Genomic DNA, 24,451 nt, shown 5'->3' with positions numbered 1-24,451 from the left:
CGTTTCATCAAAACCTTAGTCATATAATCAATTCGGACATGGACTCCAAGATATAGCCATCATGCTTCTTCAATTATCTTTTCTGCTATAACTTGTCTTGTATATCAGGTTGAGAGCTAGTTGGTATAGCATGAAACCCATAGTAGAAGCACTGGTTTCGTACCCAGCGCGTAGAAAACAAACGACTGTGCTGTTATAAAACACTGTCTGACATTTCTACGACCTTCTCAGCACCAGTATCTGTATCTCCTTTTGGACCAAGAATCTGCTTTTCCCTTAAAGCTAACATCAAATCCATGAAGTCATTCCTATCAGTAGGCTTACCATTTCTCTGTGCGATTACTTTTTTGTCAAATTGACGAAGAAATCCTTGACTTCACTTGGAAACTTGGATTTTCCCATTTTCTTTAATATCCAGGATACATCATATCTAAGATAGAGCTGCTATTGACTGTAAAGATTTTTATCTATTCTTTGAAGGGTCTCTATTTGAGTATCATATGAATCAATATCTAGGCCAAACGCACAAGCAGCTATGGTGGCTTGGGTGAATTTCTGCATCAAGAAATGCACTTCTTGCTCTGGATCTATAGTTGTTACTTTATCTAAGTGCTCAATGAATCTATCCGCTCGTTCAATAATCATCAGATACAGCATGTTCTTCAGTTTCCCCGAAGTGAAGAGAGGAGTGAATCGACTCCTCAACTGTCTCCAAGTGTCTCCATCAGCGTGAAACAAGTTTTGACCCAAATCTTTTCTCCGAACTTTATCCCTCTGTCAGCGAATGTGTCGAAATCTTTAATTAAAATATGTTTCGTAATTTCTAGGTCCCTGATTAGAAGGGCTGGTGTTTTCATCAAGTAGATGCCTACTACTTTCTCTTGGGGATAGTCGTGGTAGAATTTCTTGTATACCAAGCCGACGGGTTGCCTTCTCAGTGCTGATTCCTTTAGGTTCCCAAAGAAAGGCATCGGTTGTGCCCGACGATGTTCCTTTGCTCCAATAGTTCAGCTTCTTCGTCAAGTGACGGTATATCAGGCATGATATCAAGATAAATGCGATTGGTATTATTAAAATAGTCATTTTTAAACGTGTTAAGAGACACCTGCGTTCGATTTATGTTGTGAATTAATTACAGACTGTCTGCCAGTAAAGTAATAACGTACAATGCTTGTTTGACTATGATAATTTTTTCAATATTATATTGCATTAGCATATAAGAAGGATTCCGTGTGTACAATTTATGATTTTCGTACATAATAGATTTTAATTTTCTGAGTTTTTTCTTTAGGAATGTTGCACTTAGGAATTTTGAATTTCGAAATTATACCAGACTCGTTAAAATTTAATCCCGTCTTCTGTCTATTGTAAAGGTTGCCTGGAAGAGATCGCTTGCCTATTGCTTACCTAGGAAAATCTCTCTAATATACTTACCTGTGTTTTGTTATTCTAAAGAATAATTGTATTGTATTGGTAACTCAGGTGGTTTTGCAGGACCTTGTGCAAGGTCCGCCCGGATTGCTACCACCACCCTTGCGCTAATCCTGCCGTGAAGCAGCAGTGCTTGCACTGTTGTGTTTCGGCGTGGAGAGTAAGACAGCCGGTGAAATTACTGGCACTTGAGGTATCCCATCTTAGGCCTCTAGGTTGGCAACGCATCTGCAATACCCCTGGTGTTGCAGATATCTATGGGCGGTGGTGATCTCTACCATCAGAAGACCCACTTGCTCGTTTGCCATCCAGTCGATAAAAAATAAATAAATAAAAACTAAACGGTACAAATCATTGAAGTATTTATGACAAATTAATTGCTAATAGTTAAATTCTACTTATTTATATGTACAGTCGAACAAATTGAATCATGGCCCGGGTGGGACTTTGTGCTAATAATGTCAAGTTGACATCTCATACTTTTGTCAAGAAAATGGTAGAAAAAGTCACAGCGTGACATCGCATTGCGTGACAAGGGAATTCTTTGTGACACCTACTGTGAGAACGTTCTACGGTAGGTCAGGAATCAAATGGTTTGACTTGACGTACATACATACAAAAATTGCTATCCACTTACCAAATAGTGCGTTTACGAAGAGATCAGATGCAGGTTGGAATCTCGTCCTTCGTTTTAAAAAATATCAGATTACGTGCAAACTGCTGATGATAACAAATAGTATATATTACTTAATTAAACTTGACTGTGTAAGAGGGAGCGAAGTGGAGTGAGCGAGAGGGGGGAGCAGCAAAAGCCAAGCAATTTAAGTTTCAATTGTTTCAACGAAGTAGGCGTGATTATTACCGTATATTACTACTGAGGCTCAAACAAACCTTCGTTAAATCAAATTAATCTCCCACTCATAAACCGGGCTCAATACTAAAAACAATTAATTAAAAACTTAATAACATAAGTTCTCACTTGGCGCGTATTAACAGGCGCTTGAGTTTAACTTAAATTGATCGCACGCTGCGCGGGCGCCTCAAGTCAGAAGATTCAGTCTAATCGACTGCAAAAAAGAAAAGCGTATTTTTAACCAACTTTAAAAAGGGGAGGCTATTATTTTTTTTTTTAATTATATGATTTTTATTTCAACAAACATGATATAGTAGGTATAAAAATAAACGATAACAATTATATATATTAAAAATATCTAAACCCTGTATCTCTCCTACCGGGGCATCGTGCCTAGTATGCTGCACGGCTAAGCTCAGCCTCTGGGCGAAAAAAGACCAGGCCCTGGGGTCGCCAGAGACGCCAACTAATTTATCCGACACCTCGCGAACAAGAAGGCTATTAATTGTTTTTTTCGCCTGGTAACTCAGAACTATTAATGAACGGAAACGTCACAATGTGTGGTCATGCAGTTCCTCCACCTCCACACTCTAATAACACACACAAATCACACAAACCCATCTATCACCTGGTGGCCACAATACACTGAGCGTTTTGTATTCAACCAGAGCTCATTTTCAGTGCAACACAACCGTTCACCATGCTAAGAGGGTGAGCAAAGTAACTGTTTTACTTCATTGATACGGACCTCTGCAAAGTAATGCCTGATCCAGTAAATAATTCAGAACTGTTCTCCATCATTTATGAAACGATTTGAAAATACATCTTCAAGATTATTGTGACTAGTTTTTCGGCAAATTTCCATTCATCATCATCATCATCATCATCAGCCTATGTTAGTCCACTGCTGGACATAGGCCTCTCCTATGGCACGCCACTGAGCACGATCCTCGGCTACTCTCATCCAGCTCTTGCCAGCCGCCCTGCGAAGATCATCGCTCCACCGAGTCTGAGGACGTCCTACGCTACGTTTGCCGATCCGTGGTCTCCACTCAAGAACTCGTCTACCCCAACGGTTATCGGTTCTTCGGGTTATATGGCCGGCCCATTGCCACTTTAGCGTGCTAATGCGGCAATTTCCATTAGGGGCAAGAAATTGCCAGCATAGCTGTTTTTTACATAAATCTGACCCGTAAATGACCCCTCTCTCACCTGATACAAAGCTCACTGGTTCAGCAGGGCTACTACGAAACTCGAAACTCGAAGTTCGTGTCGTGCGGTCCCTCTGACACTTACACTATTTAATACGAGAGCGAGAGGGACCGCACGACACGAACTTCGAGTTTCGTAGTAGCCCTGCAGTTGTCATCAACATCATCGTCTTCATATTAGTCGTAGGACGTCCATAGTTGGACATAGGCCTCTCCCATAGACCTCCAGTTGCCTCAGTTGGAAGCGGCCTGCATCCACCGTGAACCCGCGGCTTTAACCAGGTCATCCGTCCACATCGTTGGTGGACGTCCTACGCTGCGCTTGCCGACGCGACGCTTTTTAACCATCTTCAAAAAATTCGTCTGTATGCTTTTTTAGTGGTAGCTCTTTTCATAGCTTGTTAACCCCCGATGCAAAAAGAGGGCTGTTATAAGTTTGACCGCTATGTGTGTTTATGTGTCTGTGTGCCTGTGTGTGTGTCTATCTGTGACACCGTAGCTCTTAAACGGTTGGACCGATTTGAATGCGGGTTTTTTTAATTGAAAGCAGGTTTTCTAGCGACGGTTCTTAGACATGTTTTATCAAAATCGGTTCAGCCGTTTTTGAAATATTGAACTTTGCAGTGACAAAGTCGGGGATTTCCCAATTTTTTTTTGGTTAGGTTATTGCGTGCCTCGGAGCCTCTCCTAAAGACGAAAAACGAAGAACTAGTCTATGGCACCAGCGAACCGCTTCGCTCTTATGCCATAGACAACCAATAAATCCGTCCATAGACAAGCAAGTTATCTAGCAGCATTAATCGTGCGCGGACATTCCGGAACAAATAGTGCTGGCCCCTAACAAGCTCCTTTGAGCCGCTAAACGGTTACAAGCGGCCGTTGGATGAAGGATGCGAGGGTTCCGTACCCAACTATATTAGAAAGTATAATACCTTCAGACATATTTGATGTGTCTTGTAATTTTGATAGTTTGTTATTAATGCCACGGCAAGCCGTAGCATTATTAGCGTCATGTATGTCGTGTCTTTATTCTATTGTTGTTAATTGTGATGTTTTCATGGCGTAAAGAATGTATTTTCTTTCTTTCTTTCTTATAAATAAAGATTATTTCATCTGACAACATAGATCCGTTGATTGGTTAGTACACGATTTACAAACTAAGTTAGTTCGGTTTAAAATTAATTATATTTATCTAACAATAAAAAATATAAAATATGTCAAAACTAGAATTAAAATCATAAAATAAAATCAAATTAATTGAAATAATTAAATAGCGCACCATTTTACTTGATCCGTCTATTTTTACCAGAGCTTTGGCTTGATATGTCATAGTTTGAGGGTAAAATGGCTTTTATGAACAAGTTATGCTTTTCACTTCGCTTTGTGAAGAAACTAAACCTTGTTGCTATTTGAAATTAAACAGCAACAGTGATCATTTATTACCCTATATTCCCTATGCACTGCTATTTTTATCATAACAATTAGACAAAACGCATCAAAAATAGTACATTAATAACAAAAAAAAATGAAGACGTCTAATCTCAGAACCACATTAAAATCGTTTCAGTACTAAATGGTAATAGACATACACACGAACAATCGCACAGTCTTATCCCAAACGCATTTCCTTTTCCAATAAGCTGTGGACAAAATGTAAACCCACACGAAAACAAGGTACCTGTGCCCAGGGACCCCTAAGAAGAGCCCAACACCTTACACTATTAAAATTACCGAAATAATAGGTGATTAATCTTTCAACCCACAAAAGCGGGTCCGATTTACTGCCTCTGTCAAAATAAATATAAGTTGCGTTCAAGTTAACGTCGAGTTTTTTTTAAAACCCAAATTAGATGTTTAACGAAACATTATAAAAAAGAACACGGGGAGTTTTTTTATTAATTGGGTATCGAGTAGGTACGATAGGGCCTTGTTCTCCGATATAAGTATAATAAATATGTATAGTATTATTATTAAGGAGATATATAAGGTGTTTGAGCACATTAACGCCCGTTTCGGAGTCTTGGTTAGGTTGAGGGTGTATTGGGAAGTGAATGAGTGAATGAATGATTAAGATTAGTTCTATTGACAGGTGTTATAAATTCAGATTCAAATATTTTTATTTGCATTAACAAGGGTATAAATTGGTCTTACATAATGTCATAGGTTCCATTCCTTGTTTGCTATAGTATGGCGTAGAAATATTATAAACCGAAGACCAGCAGTTTTGTTGTTGCAAGACCTTTTCTTTTTTTTTCTTATTTTCGTTTTTGTTGTTTCTTGTAATTTCACGTATATTTCCTCTCTTTCTATTGAGGTAATTATTATTACTCTTATTCCCCGTAAAGCTTGGCTAATGTTGTAATATTAAAAAAAGGCTCAAAATATTAGTACAGACAAAGTGAAAATATTCATAGTAAATAAGGCTGTGATGTTACACAATTAACAATATAACACCTGAATCAATCAAATATACACTTGTTAGTGCGTATATTGTTTTTTTTTTTATTCGGTTTCTAACATTTCTCTGCCATCTCCCGTTGTAGAGTTTTACAGCGTAAGCTCGCAAGCTCATTTACGTGGCTACCCTTGTTTGTTCTGACATTTCACGCTATAGCGATATTTTTTACTGAACTAATGGAATTTGCATCCCAGTGTAGCCCTACCCTAAGCGATGGTATCACCACGTTCCGGGAAGGACATGTGTCGCCCAATAAACTAATTGGCTGTGGAATGCTCGCACCGTAACATACTTATTTTGTTTTATTTTATTAGGGTTCTGTTATTAATTATTGGGAATTTTAAATACACCATGACCTGGGTTATTGCCATTATTCAGTGGAGCTACAAAGTTTTCTCAACCCCTCCTCCTCGTATTTGTAGATAATTTACAATATGAAATTTACTTGCATTTTCATATGATAGGTAGGGTGAAAAACGAGAACGCGGGCCATTTGGTTATGCTGAGTGGGGTCCACTTTATACTATTCGATGTTTTTTTTTTTTCTCCATCTAATGTATTTTTATGTGTATCGAAAATGTGTAAATAAATGTTTCTCTCTCTCTCTCTCTCTCTCTCTCTCTCATTTGATGGAAAGCAATCATCGCTATAGTCATGGACAACCATGACTGTCCATGACAATTATTTAGACGACCAGATGGCCTAGTGGTTAGAGAACCTGACTACGAAGCTTGAGGTCCCGGGTTCGATTCCCGTGTCGGGGCAGATACTTGTATGAAAAATACGAATGTTTGTTCTCGGGTCTTGGGTGTGTACTATGTATTTTAAGTATGTATCTATCTATATAATTATATTTATCCGTTGCTTAGTACCCATAACACAAGCTTTGCTAAGCTTACTTTGGGACTAGGTCAGTTGGTGTGAATTGTCCCGTGATATTTATTTATTTTATTATTATGTAGGCTCGAGTTTTAAAGATCACCAAGTAGTGTTGTATGTGTGTGTTTTTTTTAATCTTCTACACCTAAACAGGTGCACTGGTTAGATGTGGCACAGAGAAAGAGTTTAAAATCTGGATTGACATATATTAATTCGTTTTCTTCCGAAAAATTGCAAAATTCCCGGGTGCATTGATAAACTAATTCTTTCGGAATGTAACTATTTATGCGTATGCGTGTGTACCTCTATTTATATATGTGTGTGTAGGAAGGTAAAGTAAAAAGTTATAATTCATTAAAAAACTAGTTAATAATGACACGGAACCATGCTCTTAATTAAAAATTAACATTCTTGGTATCTCGTATTTATTTGTAGTTCAATAAACGAAGCAAGCGAACGCAGATTCAATCTCGGACAGCGTCTTAATTAATTTATATTTAAGTGTCGCTATCATTACGTGTTATTTATAAAGTGAACATTAATTAGTAGGATACACTTAATTGGTTTTACACACAGAAGTAATAACAAAAAATTTACTTACGCGAAATTAAATCAAGAGGCTATGCCTAAGAACCATGTATATGTATAATACAAAACGGGATTTATTCTACTGCTGGTCATTAACTTACAATACTTTCAAGTTTTTTTTTAGTTTTTTCGACCACCTGATTGTAACAAAATTAGCACTAACTTAATATTTTGCTTAAAAATGATCCCTGGTGAGTGGTGATGATGAGTTTAAATTTAAAAATAACCATCTCCGCTATGTGTGCACGGGAGGTGCTTAAACAATTTTTTTTTCATTTTATTTTAGCTTTTTGTCAGCGGTGTAGTGTTTTTTGTTTTAAAAGAATGAAACAAAAAATTATAAAGATATAGCTAGTTAAAGTTTCATGTGGCGTCACGAATTGCGCCACTCTTTAGCACGGCGTGACGTCACAGGCTTTAACGCAATTCATCTTTGTAATTTTTGTTTGTTTGACAAAAGAAAAAACACTTTTCGGATAATTTTTAACAAGCTTTTCTTTTCTTACAGGGCTGTTTGTTTATTTGTTTGGGTCAAATCTTGGAAGCTAAATTTGACCCAATTCCAGTGGTCCGATTGACTTGAAATTAGGCATAGTCATGTTAATCTTGTGACAATACAACAATCTGGTAGTGACATCCCGCCCAGGATCGTCTCCGCAGAACGGAACTCTTCAACGGTTAATGGCAACCTACTAGACACTCGCAAAGTTTTCCTCTAATGAACAGAGCCAATATATTTAAAAAAAAAACGGTTAATGGCATCGACTTGAAATTTAGTACTGAAATGTAGTTTGGATGACAATGGATTTTTTAACAAAAGCTTATTTGATACCCTAACCGACAAACTAAATAAAAAATACAGTTTGCATTATTAACATTTTTTTTCCTTGCCCTCTGTATTGTAATGAAATTGTGATTTTTGTGTTTTTTTTTGTCGCCTTCCGAGAAGTCACCAAGCAGTCACAGCGGAGGACCAGCGTTGGCCTCCTCGGCCAACACTATGCTGAGCTGGGCCCGCTTCGCGATTTCGCAAAATTTATTTTACTTTTTTCTGTCTATGTGAATGTGTTTGTGAATAACGAATAAAATATTCATATTCTTAATAATAAGTATGTCTGCTTTAAAAAACTACGTAGTTGGCCTTGTGAATAATGGTGTTGGTTGACTCAGTTGGTACGCATAACATTACCTATGAACATGATACAAGTTATTTATTCCATACAAAAATGTTGATGAAAAGTGGCCAGAATAAAACACTTTTATTGGGATGATAGAAATGTACAACAACAAAACGAAACGTTAATTAAAAAAAAAATATTTATTATAAATCAGAATAACATTACAGAATCTTTTTCTTTCGGTTTTTAAAGTTATTCCTTAAGTATCATGCTGCCTTCTATTCCTACCTAAATTTGACCTGAATAATATGAATTATTTGAGTAGAGCAGAAATCAGAAATAATAATTTTACTCATCATCATCATCATCCCAGCCTAACGTCCCACTGCTGGGCACAGGCCTCCTCTCAGAACAAGAGGGCTTGGACCATAGTTCCCACGCGGGCCCAGTGCGGATTGGGAACTTCACACACACCATTGAATTGCTTCGCAGGTTTGTGCAGGTAATAATAATAATTAATAATTTTACTATTCAACTAAAAATAGTATATTTTTAAATGTGGTTTAAATCTGTTTAATTCTTAAGTTATCTGTTAATAAAACTTATTAACTGGAAATAACATATTTCAAAACTAAATTATTATTTATAATTATAAATTACGATTACGAGTTAAGTCACCGACTGGGTTTGGCCTTTTCGGAAAATATTCTTCAGGGAACAAAAGTATATTTTTTATCGAGGGACTAAAATAAGCCAATATATACCCGAGCTGGTTAGCCACCCAAGCTTTGGCGAGGGTGTCTATTTATCCGAGGGTTTATATTGACTTTTAGTCTCGAGGTGAAAACTTTTACTCCCTAGGGACTAAACCACTCACTTTACTCCCGCCTCGTAAGGCTATATTGACCTACTTTAGAGCATGAGAAGTAAAAAATATTTTTTAGTTAAGCAAAGTGCTAACTTACAAAATTTGAAAGTCATCTCAATCGAGAATCATGTTTGGTTGGAATTATATTTTTTGCAGCCAAATGTCCTAAATACATAATTATTTTTACATTGAACGCTAATAGTGTTTAACCCAAGTGTTTTACAACACTTTATTATTTTATCCCGTCATTAATAATTTTAATATCTTAACTTGCAATGGTCACTGACCTCCAAAAACCCAAGTGTCGCTACATGAACCAGCGAACAAGAACCCTTATGAGACCTTGTCACTATACAAATAATTGTAATTTTCTTGAAATACATTAGCATTTTAACGGATGTTTAATGTGAACGGGTTCCACATTGTCCCAAGTGGCTGTAAGTGTAAATCATCAGTTAATGAACAGTTTAATAAAACGGTAAGAAGATACGTTGGTTAATAGAGGTCTTAATGGCCACATCTCGTCAAATATTAAACGTATAAAAATTATCTTTATGAATTTATCTCGCGGAATGCAATAAAATTGTGTGTTTACGGCATTTTGAGATGGTCCGTCATAATGCGAGTGTCATAACATAATTTAAACACGTTTGGGAGGATGGACTACCGTTGAAATAGTAGATTTTGTACCAAGGGACTAAAATGATGAACCACTAAAAAGATCATTTAACAATACCATAAATATCCTACTATATGATAAAAGGAAAAAGTTTGTAAAATTGTGTGTGTATTTACAGTTTTACGTTAAAATTGCTCATTGCTTCTTGTGAATATAAAATTCAAAAATGTCAACGATCGGCGATCCCTTACCTCAAGTAATAGCGAATCTACTGTTAAAAACATAGTTGAGTTAAATACTTATATTGTAAGCCATTTCATTAAACAATATTATAGATCCATTTTAAAACATATATAAATATTTTAACTATTTTTTTTAATTATTTATTCACTAGACCCGCGACTCCATCCGAGTAGAATTCGGTTTTCACTATATCCTTCCCCGGGACTCAAACTATCTGTATACCGAGTTTCGTCTTAATCGGTTCAGCGGCTTAGACGTGATAAAGTAACAAACAGACTTATAAACTTTCGCATTTATTATATTAGTGGGAAGTGGAATTTATTTATAATATATTTATAAGTAAATAGTTTGGTGTACTTAAGTAGTTGTGTGGGTGCGCAAGTAGGGAGTTTTTATTCACTCCTTATTTTTGTTCAACAGTGGACTTCTTCCGACAGATGATTATTATACTAAATCGTATATTATCAAAATTATATGTAATACTGCTGTGTGTGACTTTAAACAAATGTTTTAACACCCTAGGGCACAAAGTAATTAATTACACTAATAATATTAATTTTTATACTAAAACGCTCAATAATCTCACACAGCGATTTTATCTCACTCCATATATCAAATCCTACAGGCAGCCATTTGTTATCCAACCATCTTTGGAACCTTTTCCCAGTAAATGATTCAATGACTCTCTTGATAGACATAGGTATATCCTAACCACATTCGTTGTGACAAGGTCCCACAGTAGTTCACTATACATGGTAAAGTTTAGATACCTTAAAGCAATTATAACAGGAGATCTCAAATTTATGATCTTTTTCCTCTACCAAAAAATATAAAAAACAATGACTACATTGGTTTTTTCAGTCAACGTATTAGCATTAGGAATAAAAGTTTTAAGGCTTAGAATAATTTATTTTTATTTTTCTTTTATAAATGATTTCCGGTATGATATGAAAAATACCGTAATGATATATAATACAATATGTACATAAACTCATACAACCAATTACAAAAATATTTACTTACTTGCGTGATTAAACGTGTTTTAATTTAGTATGACAATTTTGTCCCGATCTTTCTACTGTTTTAAAAAAAAGTTCAGAATATTTTAACGGATGGTTTGGTTAGTTTGAAAGAAAAATCTACCACAGCAAAGATTTTTATTGGATTTTTTTTATTCAAAATATAGCCACGCCTTTCACGCCTTAGGTACACCTCGAATCGGCCAACGTAAAATGTAAAACAAATTCTAATAAGCATTTACAGGCATATTCAGCCCAATTACTCGTAAATAATCACCTGCTTAAATCCTGTGGAGTTATTTCAAAAAGTCTTGTTTAAGCTAAAGTCAACTCCAGTGGTAAGTATTCTGTGACTGTTGTAGGACTATCTAAAGGTGACATCTGTCGTTTTAGTAATTTCTCAGAAACAACTAAATAAATACCATGAAGATGATCTTGATAATGTTATTAGAATTTTTCGAGGTCTTATAGCTAATGATGGAAATTGGGCACGTTTTTTGTGTATATTATACTCGTAGGTATTATGTAGTCTAATTTATTTTTATTTTACTTAAGACTTAATTTCTATAGGTAACATCAGCCAAATAAGTGGTCTATCAATTTTAAAACAGGTCCCTATCAAATGAATATGTCGCTAAAGTCGAACTTTGCAGGTGGTAGGACCTTGTGCAAGGTCCGCCCGGATTGCTACCACCATCTTGCTCGCTAATCCTGCCGTGAAGCAGCAGTGCTTGCACTGTTGTGTTTCGGCGTGGAGAGTAAGACAGCCGGTGAAATAACTGGCACTTGAGGTATTCCTTCTTTGGCCTCTAGGTTGGCAACGCATCTGCAATACCCAGGAGTTGTCTATGGGTGGTGGTGATCTCTTACCATCAGGAGATCCACTTGCTCGTTTGCCATCCAGTCGAATAAAAAAAAAAAAACTTTCAAGTTGACAGACACGTCTATTGGCATTATTGTTTTATGACATGCAAACGATTATCAACTTTAGGGTGGTAGACCACATATTTGGTTGATGGTACCTAATATTTTATCTGTAAAACTGTAACCATTTTATTACAAGCTTTTATTTAGTTTCACCTGTCCTGTTGTCTGTCTGTTTGTCTGTCTGTAATCAAATCTTGCAAGTTAAATTTAACCAACTTCCAGTAGTCAGATTGACTTGAAATTTGAAATACATATGTAAATCTCGTTACAATACAATGATCTAGTTGTGACATCCTGGTAATCCAGCTAGGATCGTCTCCGGAGGACAGAACTCTTCAACGGTTAATAGCATCGCGTTGAAATTTGGTATGCAAATGTAGTTTGGGTGGAATGCAAGTACAATCATAAAAAGTACAGTCAGCAAAAAAAGCTTGTATTAAAAATTAAATTTTTATGGTTAGGTTATTTTTAGAGACTGAACTTGATTTGCCATCCAAACTACATAATATGTACGATCATCATCATTACAGTATCCCACTGATGGGCACAGTTCTCCCAGAATGAGAGGGTTCTGGTCCAGCGGGACCAGTGCGGATAAGGGTCTTCACATAAACTATTGAATTTCTTGGCAAGTTTGTGTAGATTTCCTCACGATGTTTTCTTTACCGTAGAGCTCGTGGTAAACTAAGTAATGTTATTTCGTACATGATTTTCGAAAAACTCGAAGGTGCGAGTCCGGTTTTGAAACCACGATTCTTTGCTTGAGAGGCCACAGGTCAAACCACTAGGCCATCACGGCTTTTTAGAGTCCCGTACCCAAGGGGTAAAAACGGACCCTATTCCTAAGACTCCGCTGTCTGTCCGTCCGTCTGTCACCAGGCTGTATCTCATGAACCGTGATAGCTAGACAGTTGAAATTTTCACAGATTGTGTATTTTTGTTGCCGCTATAACAACAAATACTAAAAACAGAATATAATAAATATATAAGGCGGGCTCCTATACAGCAAACGTGTTTTTTTGCTATGTCTAATGTTGTATAGATAACCCTAACCGGAACCCTTCGTGCGCGAGTCCGACTCGCACCTGCAGGGCTACTACAAAACTCGAAACTCGAAGTTCGTGTCGTGCGGTCCCTCTGACACTTATACTGTTTAATACGAGAGCGAGAGGGACGGCACGACACGAACTTCGAGTTTCGAGTTTCGTAGTGGCCCTGCTGGCCGGTTTTAAAGAATACCAATACTTTTAAATCAACCGTACTATTAGAAATTGATCAAATTTGACTCGTATTTGATTACAGAACTGGGACCGATGAATAAAAGCTTGTAAGTAAAAGATTTCCTCTTTTTAAGGCATAAATAAATCACAAACTCGTTCTAATTTAAGTATTCACACAGAAAAAGTCAAATTTCCCCCCCGACGGCCGTAGAAGGCGAACGAAATTGTTTTCGAGATACATCAGCAGATATAGGGAGGGGGGGGTTGGCACGAAATTCGAGGCATCCTTAGTCTTATTATACACAAGCGGCAAAAACGCGTTGTAGTAGACATCGAAACGCGTAGCTCATAAATAAATACATAGCATGGGGTTTGGTGCGGAGGAAAGGAGACAGCGATACAAAAATGATTATTTTTTAATAGACTGCCCGAAGCTGAAGAACAAGGGTCACCGACATAGCCAAACATAGCTTGTGGAAGTGGCAATGGGCAGGCAGGCTATAGAACAGATGGTCGTTGGGGTTCAAAAGTTCTCGAGTGTAGACCGCGGATCGGCAAGAGCAGCGTAGGACGTCCACAAACGAGATGGACGGATGACCTGGTTAAAGCCGCGGGTTCACGGTGGATGCAGGTGGCTGCCAACCGCGAGAAGCGACTGGAGGTCTATGGGGGAGGTTTATGTCCAACAGTGGACGTCCTGCGGCTGAGATGATGATGATGATGATGAGACTGCCCGAAGTTCTTTCGAAGTGGTCCTTTCTGTAGCCTATATGGCTGGATGTTTTTTTTAACATATGTGGTATCATTAGATTTTTCAAAATTGTTATAGTGACATTTTATTATATGTTGTTGTAGCCGTAATCGAAATACATACTATGTGTACATTTCAGCTGTTTATTAAGTTTCTAGGACAAGACAGATAGGCGAACAGCGAAGCGACAGTAACAAGGATCCATTTGTCACCCTTCGGATACGGAACCCTAATATGATATTTATTTAAATACTTAATTCTAATTTTACGATTCATAAAAATCCAAGTTCTGATTAAATAAAAAACTTATGAAAGTTAAAGATACGGTTTAGTTCACGTAAATACCTACTCGTCAATTTTGATAACGCCTTTACGAAAATACGGCGGTTAAATGCTTTTGAGCTACTCGTGAGTCCTCATTTTTTTTTAACAAATACTTATATCAACATTCTTAAAATTATTTATTCAATGAACAATTTGTACTTTTAAAAGCACATTCGGCAGTCTTTCTTAGTGTTGATTTGTTCTTTTTGAAGTAAGCGAGGACTCACGAGGATTATGGGCGATCAAACTAAACGTCCGTGCCTTGTACCCTACCTCGGATGAAAGACAACGCCGCACGATCACACATGCATGAGGCTTCAAGAAAAACCTGTGAAAGTCTCGTAATGGTCGCTCAACATTTGTAGTATTATGCCGCGGTATAGTTTAAAATGTCATTTCGGGCTCCTGGCGATTTATGTCGGACGCGCGGCGTTTTTTGCGGCCGTGTGCCCCCAGCATTATTTCATGTTTAATTCATTGTGTCATTTGTTGGGTTTAGGTTAAATTAGTTTGGTTCAATTTGTTTCTTAGTTTATCTGATGGTTTACCTACTGTTGGTAGGCAATGGGTGAATTTGATTTATGTTTTTTTTTACTTAAAAGGCTTTTGATGCATTTATTTTGGTTACACGAGTAGTTAAAGAGAAAGAAAGAGAGAGAAATTTGTTAAGACATATTCGATACGCCGGGTAAAATACACTGAGAAGGAAAGTGTTTCATAAAATCATTAACTAGTAAATATGTGTAATATTATCTAGTATGCTGATTTGGGATCTTTTCGTTACTATAATACGTATTTTTGGCTGTTTATTTTTTATTTATAAAAAAGTCTTTGATGTCTTAATTATTGTAAATGCAAAAGCTTCTGAGTGAAAAGCAGCGTTTCCACCAGAGATGTGCGAGGATGTGTTGCGAGGGATGTTTTGACAAGCTTTTATTTAGTTTCACCTGTTCCGTTGTCTGTCTGTCTGTCTGTAATCAAATCTTGCAAGATAAATTCGACCAAGTTCCAGTAGTAGGATTGACTTGAAATTTAGTATACTTATGTAAATTGCGTGACAATATAATAATCCTGGTAGTGACATCCTGGTAGTCCGGCCAGGATCGTCTCCGCAGCACGGAACTCTTCAACGGTTAATGGCATCAACTTGAAATTTGGTAAGTACCTATACAAATTTAGTTTGGGTGACAATGCAAATACAGTCAACAAAAAGTACAATCAGCAAAAAAAGATTGTATTAAAAATTTTTTTTTGTGGTTAGGTTATTTTATGACTTAAATTCGTGCTTTGTACCGCGTTGGACCTACCTTGGTTTTAGAGAAGCTCGATATTTCGGCACAGTTGCATGCAGCGGAACAAAACCCGCATTTAAATCTTAAAATGGTTTTAGTACCTATAGTGTGCTAGACCCCGCTATCGGAGGTGCAATTTGGTAGCTGTCAAGTCTTAGGGATGGGTAAGAAATACTTTAAAATACTATCTATCTAAATGTCGATAATTTTTCTTTACCATAATGACCGTCTAAGACTTTAATTAAACGTGTTTATTTTGTAAAACAGGAATAATTACAAAAATAATATATATTGAAAAATTTAATTGAAAAAAAACTTCAATTAAACCCAATATATCTAAGCTCTTTTCATTTTTAGGTTTGATTATTTTTTTTTATGTATAAATTAAAAATGTTAATACATTATTCATTTTGTAATTAGTCCTGTTTTACAAAATAAAAACGCTCAATTAAAGTCTAAAACTGTCATTATCTCATTAAGGTAAAAAAAACAACATTTTGTTAGTATTTTAAAATATTTTTTACCCATCCCTAAAACTTGACAGCTACCAAATAGCGGGGTTTTACACTAAATTACACTAAAATTCCACATTTTATTTTGTTGAATGTATAATTACAATGCCTTAAGAAATAAACTTAATTTAGCGGGTCTTTTTAATGATATTGACTATCTATATGCTATCTATTTACACTGCTAATAATATATGTGGCACATGCGCTTACTTATCATAAAGTCGAATTTTACGGGACATATGAACGAATATTGTATATTGAAGCATCTAAATTTACTTGATCGAAACTTTAAAATAATCTATAAAACAATATGTAACATTTTGCATTTTTAATTTTAAGACTGGGCACAATGAAAAAGGGACATATTAAAAAATACACAACCTGCTTTAGTCTTAGTGTAATCGATTTTACTCTCGATTCTGAAGAAATATAGGTATATCACCCAAAAGAAAATAGGAATAGGGGCCATGGAGTTACATGAAAATACTAATAAATATAATTTTTATAACATACCTTGTCTAAAAATGGTTTTATTAACACCCACAACGTCATAACACAAAACAAATACTTTTATTCAATTATATCAGACTAGCTTTCCGCCCGCGACTTCATCCGCGTTGAATTAATTTTTCGCGTGAAACACAATAATAAATAATAATTTCAGCATAAAAGTAATGTATGTCCTTTTTACCAAAATCAGCCAAGCGGATTAGGTTGTGTTTCCAGCAGAGATGTGCAAATGATCGTATGTGTTGCGAGGAATGTTTGTCGTGAATCAATAAAACACTTCATTTATCTATCCTCGCTCAGCTCATCCTTAGTGGAAAAAGCTCTACTACCATGCATGGATGGAGGATGGTAGTAGTTACTTACTACCATCCTGAATTTTTTCAAAATTTTTTCACACACCGGTTTAGATTTTAGAGGGGGGGGGGACGCTCGATTTTAATGAAAATTTGCACTTTAAAGTTGAATATTTCGCAAAAAAAACACTGAATCGAAAAATCGTCTTAGCAAACCCCCAATGGTTTTAAAAGACCTATCCAACGATTGGATGACAAAAAAAAATCACCCCCACTTTACGTCTATGGGAGGTACTCTAAAAAAAATAGTTTCGAATTTTTTATTGTACCATTTTATCGGCATAGTTTACATGTATATTCGTGCAAAATTACAGCTTTCTAGCATTGATAGTCCCTGAGCAAAGCCGCGGACGGACAGACAGACAGACAGGAGACATGGCGAAACTATAAGGGTTCCGTTTTTGCCATAATGGCTCCGGAACTCTAAAAACGTATATAATTGTAATTGATTTCAACTCAAATGATCCTTATGTCCTTTGACGTATACTTTTAAGTTTTCAGCTATTTAATAAACGCCTTCAATGGTATGTGTCAAGTTCCCAATGCACTGGGCCCGCGTGGGAACTACGGCCCAAGCCCTCTCATTCTAAGAGGCGGCCTATGCCCAGCGGGAGACGTAGGCTGGGAAGATGACGATGAATTAACACCTTGTATATGTAATTTTCCAAGCACACAAGCGTTCCCAAATATAAAAAATGACGCTGGAATTTTGCTGCACTCCATTCCATTCTCCGTTACATTCTTCCCAGTGCCAATCTCTTCATTAGCCCCAGTTTTTACGCGGATACCGACGGCCAGACGGACTGGCGACAGCTTTATTATGCTGTCAACGTGTAACGGTGGTTTAAATTAGAAGTTTTGTTTTAAGAACTTATTCGGGAGATGATTGCGGTTTTTAGCCTTTGCCGAGACCGCTTTTGGTGATGGTTTCGTTTTCTTTTTAAGAAAGTTTGGGCACAGATGTTTGAGTAGGATATAACATAGGTTTACTGGGTGATTCGGGTGACGAGCAGGACCCTCAATAAATAAAATAATTACCTATCATGGGACACTTGACACCAATTGACTTAGTCTCAAACTAAGCAAAATTGTACTATGGATACTAGGCAACGGATAAACATACTTGTATAGTTAAATACATTAGTAAATACATAATAAACATCCAAGACCCGAGAACAAACATTCGTATTACTCAGGTTCTCTAACCACGTGGCCAACCGGTCGTCAAATAATTGATAATGAATCGTCACAATCATATTTAAGTATCTAACCCCTACACCTTTTATTGCAGAGTAACCATCCACTTAGTAAATAACGTACTTAATACTGTTTGTTTTCGATACAAAGAAAAAACGTTAGTCTCACTAATACTGGTATCATAAATATTACATAAATAAAATACTACACGAGGATTAAACTGCTAAATTCGATTACTCGCAATCTGACATAATATGACACTTTGACAGTGGCATTCAGTGTCGTTCTTGACAGTTTATTAAATAGTGCTGGTGCTCAAGATACGCCCAAAGATCAAATTTATTGACCGACGGCCGGATGGCCAAATGGTTAGAGAACCTGACTACGAAGCTTGAGGTCCTGGGTTCGATTCCCGGCCGGGGCAATATTTGTATGAATAATACGAATGTTTGTTTTCGGGTCTTGGATGTTTGATATGTATTTAAGTATGTTTATTCGTTGCTTAGTATCCATACTACTAGCTTCGCTCAGTTTAGGACTAGGTCAATTGGGGTCCCACTGAAAAACAGCGTTGCGGCTTGCCGTAACATTATGCTGACTGGGGCCCACTTAATACTATTCGACGTTATTTTTATTCTTTCCATCTAATGTGTTTCTCTCTCTCAATTGGTGTCAAGTGTCCCATGATATTTATTTCTTTATATTAACTAAGCATTGGTGCAGCAAAACGAATAAAACTATGATGATAAAACAAAATGGTTTCGATAATATTAATAAAAAACATTTTATACAAAAAAATATCGAAATTGATTTCGAATAATTTACTTTTCTGTAGGTACTTACAGAAACATAATAAATTGGAATTGTTTTACAATCCTTATTTAAAACATGCTTCACCCACAACATGTTACTCGCACCCTCTACTTAACCATAAACTAATTCATACACAAGTGCACCCCATTTCTAGAACAATACCATTTATTTAAATCCCTAAGTGGCTGTGTTTCATACACCCCATACTCGTTACGCCGTTACATACCGACGCACCCTCGTCGAGTTATGGCAAATCTGTGGGGATGGAACCCCATCAATTGGGTACGGTTGGCACGGAAAGACGACAGTTAAACGTATAGGTAAAACATAGTAGCTTTAACAAGATAGCTCTTCATCTTTTTGCAAAAAATAACCTAACCATAAAAAAATAATTTTCAATACAAGCTTTTTTTGCTGTCTGTACTTTTTGTTGACTACACTTGCATTGTCACCCAAACTACATTCGCATACCAAATTTCAAGTCGATGCTATTAACCGTTGAAGACTTCCGTCCTGCGGAGACGATCCTGGCTGGACAACCAGGATGTCACTAATAGATTATTGTATTGTCACGTGATTTACGTAATTATGCCAAATTTCAAGTCAATCCTACTACTTTTTTTTTAATGGATTTTAAATTGTCAATGGATGGTGTAACAGGGGGTAATAAGTGTATAATGCAGGTGGTAGGACCTTGTGCAAGGTCCGCCCGGATTGCTACTACCATCTTGCTCGCTAACCCTGCCGTGAAGCAGCAGTGCTTGCACTGTTGTATTTCGGCGTGGAGATAAGACAGCCGGTGAAATTACTGGCACGTGAGGTATCCCATCTTAGGCCTCTAGGTTGGCAACGCATCTGCAATGCCCCTGGTGTTGCAGATGTTTATGGGCGGTGGTGATCTCTTACCAACAGGAGACCCACTTGCTCGTTTACCATCCAGACGAATAATAAAAAAAAAATGATGAATCTACCCCAACTTTTTCGCTAACGCTCCGGATTTAACTGGTACTTTGTACAACTCCCCCGCGCCCTGTCGAGTTAATGTTCACCCGTTATGAGTTAACCATCGCTGCTGATTAGATAACTCGCCTATTTGTTGACTGGCAAACTGGGTATCTGTTAACCTGTATTAGTTTTAATATGACGGCTATTTAGTTAGTGATTGCTATCCTAATAATATTAAAACCGGCAAAGAGCGTGTCGAACACGCCCGAAATAGGGTTCAGTAGCCATTACGAGAAAATTAAGTAATATTTTTCTAAGGATTTCGTATTTTGTACGGAATATTCCAAGTTTAGGTATATTTTATACCTCAGGCTGCTATTTACTCTTGCACTTCTAATAATTCTCAAGAAAATTTAATCGTTATAGTTTTCCTTATAAGTTTGATATACTTACTACCGTCCTGAATTTTTTCAAAATTTTCCACCCGATTTAGATTTTAGAGGGGGGGGGGGCTCGATCTTAATGAAAATTAGCACTTTAAAGTTGAATATTTTGCTAAAAATCACTGGATCGAAAAATCGTTTTAGCAACCCCCTAATGGTTTTAAAGGGCCTATCCAACAATACCCCACACTACAAGGTTGGATGAGAAATAAAAATCACCCCCATTTTACGTCCATGGGAGGTACCTACTCTAAAAAAAATTTTTTTTTTATTGTACCGTTTTGTCGGCATAGTTTAAATATATATTCGTGCAAAATTACAGCTTTCTAGCATTGATAGTCCCTGAGCAAGGCCGCGGACGGACAGACAGACAGACATGGCGAAACTATAAGGGTTCCGTTTTTGCCATTTTGGCTACGGAACCCTAAAAATGAGAAAGTATGTGAAGTTGTTTGTTAATTGATTGAATCAGACGTTACTTTGTAGAAGTCCATATCAATGAACTATAAACAACTAGCTTTTGCCGCGGCAAACACATACACTTTCGCATTTATAATATTATTATTACTTAGTATAGATTACGTTTTAGCACGTTTTACGTCAAGGGCCCCCACTCCCGAACTTAGATGCGCTTCATCTTTGTAATTATTGTTTGATTGACAAAAGAAACATATGTGCCCATTATTTTCTAATAACTAAATGACGGGCTACATGGATTGTTTTTATTACCCAGGAAACTAATACTATCCGACCACAGAAAGTGACAAAAAAATGCAATTAAAATTAGTCTTTTAGCGCCTATGGTATTTATGTTCCTCTTTTGAGGTTTTTATACCTATCTCAAAAGAAAAAAAAAACTCTAAGGGGCTGTTTCACCACCCATTGATTAGTTTTATTTGACGGATAAATGTAATGTCGTCTCCGTCTATTCTAACAAAACAAACAATGGATTGCGAAACAAGGAGTAAATAGCACTAGTATTCTGTCTATCTGTCCGTCTTTCACAGCATATGTATTTGCTCTTACTGTTCTTAGCTTTATGTCTACAAATCCACGCATCAAGTCTCAAACCCAAAGACAAAACTACAAGATTTAACACCTCAAATTCCACCGTAACGGTTTGTGCCAGAACAAAAGGACAAAATAAAAACAAATACAAAACAGAGACAAATGAAAAACAATGAGTCGTAACGGCACCTGATGTGCACGGCGCGTTGTTTTGTTTTAGATACATATTGGGTTTTGTGGGTTTGCTTGAGTGGCTGTTGAAATTTTTCGATATAGGCCATTATTAGTTCTTATTAGCAATGTTGTTATAATTAAAAAAAAACCCTCCTCCTTTTCTTTCACGGACGCTGTTTAGAAATATTAAATAATCGGTGTCACCTTGATAGTTTTAATGAATTTAATGATACCTTTTGTGTTGAAAACCGACCAGTTGTTTAAGTTACAGAGAGAACTAAAAAAATAGGCATACATACACATAGGTACATACCTACGCTCAAAAAATATAACCTTCCTTCGTCCACTCGGGTTAATAGTAACTAGATACATGAATTCTTTGAGAAATTCGATTAAATTCTGGGTTTTTCTCAAAATCATAACGATTTTAGATACAGTTTACTACTTTTATATTACCAGCGCTATCGGAAAGACCATCTTTGCTAAAAATAATGCACCATAAGAAACTTGGCAGAAAGTCATTTTTCGAAACATAAATCATGTTAAATATAAAAGTAAAACCAAGTAAACAGAAAAACTTAAGTAGACTAAACATAAGGCGAGGAAAAAAATATTTTGTTTAGGTAACTCTATTTTGTCCAATAAGTATTACCCTAGCTCAAAATTCTGTTTTAAATCGTAACGCTGCGACTTCCCGACGAACACACAGACCAATCACACGCATAAATATTGTTTCTTCGCATTGTTGTTTTGTGTTTACACCGCGCAGCCGTCAATCTCGGGCGATTGTGTTCAAATCTCGTGTCGCCTTGGATGGATGTGCATAATGTGGCAGTGGTTAGGGGGGTTACAGGATGGCGAAATTCCACATTACAAGGTTTTGAACTGAAGAACTTAACATGATTGGTTATTTGGAGTCTTTTTGTATTTTTTATTTCAACTCCAAATTTGTTACTTTTACGGGTATCCCGTGAAACCATATCGAAAATACAAACTGAGACATGGATGCACAGAAAAACCAGAAAAAGAGACCAGCGCTGGGAATCGAACCCAGGTCCTCAGCAATCCGTGCTGCGTGCTATAACCCCTACACCACCGCTGGACAGGAATTTAGACACGAATTTTTCCTATGCATACATATCTCAGGTTGCTTAAACTTATGCAGCAGCACACATAAGACATAGACATAGAGTGAAACATAGATGTCGCTAGTGCTGCTGCATAAGTAGCGTAGTAGAAATAAGCAACCTGAGATATGTATGCATAGGAAAAATTCGTGTCTAAATTCCTGTCCAGCGGTGGTGTAGGGGTTATAGCACGCAGCACGGATTGCTGAGGACCTGGGTTCGATTCCCAGCGCTGGTCTCTTTTTCTGGTTTTTCTGTGCATCCATGTCTCAGTTTGTATTTTCGAGATGAAGAACTTAACTCAACGGGAGCGGCAAAGCTCGCATACTCTTCGCTAGTCATACCGTATTGTTTGTCCGAATCATCCTAGACTAAACTATAGGTTAGGTTAGGTTTGTTTTATTAAAAACTAGAGTTTACCCGCGGCTTCGCACGCGTAAACTATTCGATCTGGTAGTTAAATTGAAATTCCGGGATTTTACTAAATTCCTGTGGGAAATCCCAAAATTTATATCGTAATCTTCATTGAGGTGTTGTGTTAAGAACAACTATCCCGTGGGAATATTGGAATAAAAGTAGCCTATGTGTTATTTCAGACATCCAGCTATCTACATACCAAATTTCATGACTCTAAGCCCAGCGTAAACTGGCGAGCGGCAATGAATGGGTAAAGAGCTTTACAGACTGCAATGCAGGATAATGAATAGATTTCTTTTTCCCTGAATGGCATAGATAATAGATCGCTCGTTTTTGACTCGAAATTCGAACATGTGATTTTATTTTGCTTAATATATGTACAAAATGTACACACCCAATATCATATTTTCTCAAGTTTTTCGCGATTCTCAAGGTCAAAGAATCGAATTGGTTTAAAATTCCAGAGAAATAATGCGTTGTTTGGGAGAAACGTGTCAAAACGGTGTTGTAGAGCACCATCCTGCTCTGTCTCGTTTTTTTGTCCCGTTCTGGCGGTTCACTTTTATATTATAGATTCTGAATAATTATTGGATTCAGAGAAAAAATAGTTATGACAAACGATAATTCTGACAAACATTACATTCGGACTTTCAACAAGTATGCAAGTCGATATGGACCCAACTCAATCAATCTAGAAATAAAACTTGCAACTTGCAAGTTGAAGTGGTAATGGGCGGGCCACATCACTCGAAGGATGGATAACCGTTAGGGGCAATTTGTGATCTTTTGGCGGGTGGTGTGATAAGGTAGACTGAGAAATGTTAGTGGAGATCATTTGGTAAAGTGGAACTGATGAGGAAGACCACGCTGGACAACGGAACTACTCAATAAGAAGTATTTCTCGGGTTGAGATTCGGTTATTTTAACACAGTTGCTAAGCAATTTATGCTCGTTGCTTCATCGCAATGCATACGGTGAAGTGGAACGGATGGTGAAGCACCAGAAGGACTCCTGAACCATTAACGTCTTTGCATCGGAAAAAGCAATCTTTTGTCAAGAGTGATGAGGTGTCGATATTATGCTATCCTATTTAACTTGGATTCATCATCATCATCATCATATCAGCCGTAGGACGCCCACTGTTGGACATA

General features: G+C 36.9%; 1 pseudogene; it reads right to left on the bottom strand.

Annotated features, from left to right (window-relative positions):
- Positions 1-69: 69 nt before the first annotated feature.
- Positions 70-4,437, bottom strand: LOC141442505 (cytochrome P450 6B2-like; annotated as a pseudogene).
- Positions 4,438-24,451: the final 20,014 nt, after the last annotated feature.

This window comes from Choristoneura fumiferana, chromosome 25, assembly GCF_025370935.1.
Source record: "Choristoneura fumiferana chromosome 25, NRCan_CFum_1, whole genome shotgun sequence".
Taxonomy (NCBI): Eukaryota; Metazoa; Arthropoda; class Insecta; order Lepidoptera; family Tortricidae; genus Choristoneura; species Choristoneura fumiferana.
The sequence above is the reverse complement of the archived record's forward strand: the minus strand, read 5'-3'. Positions and strand labels throughout refer to the sequence as shown.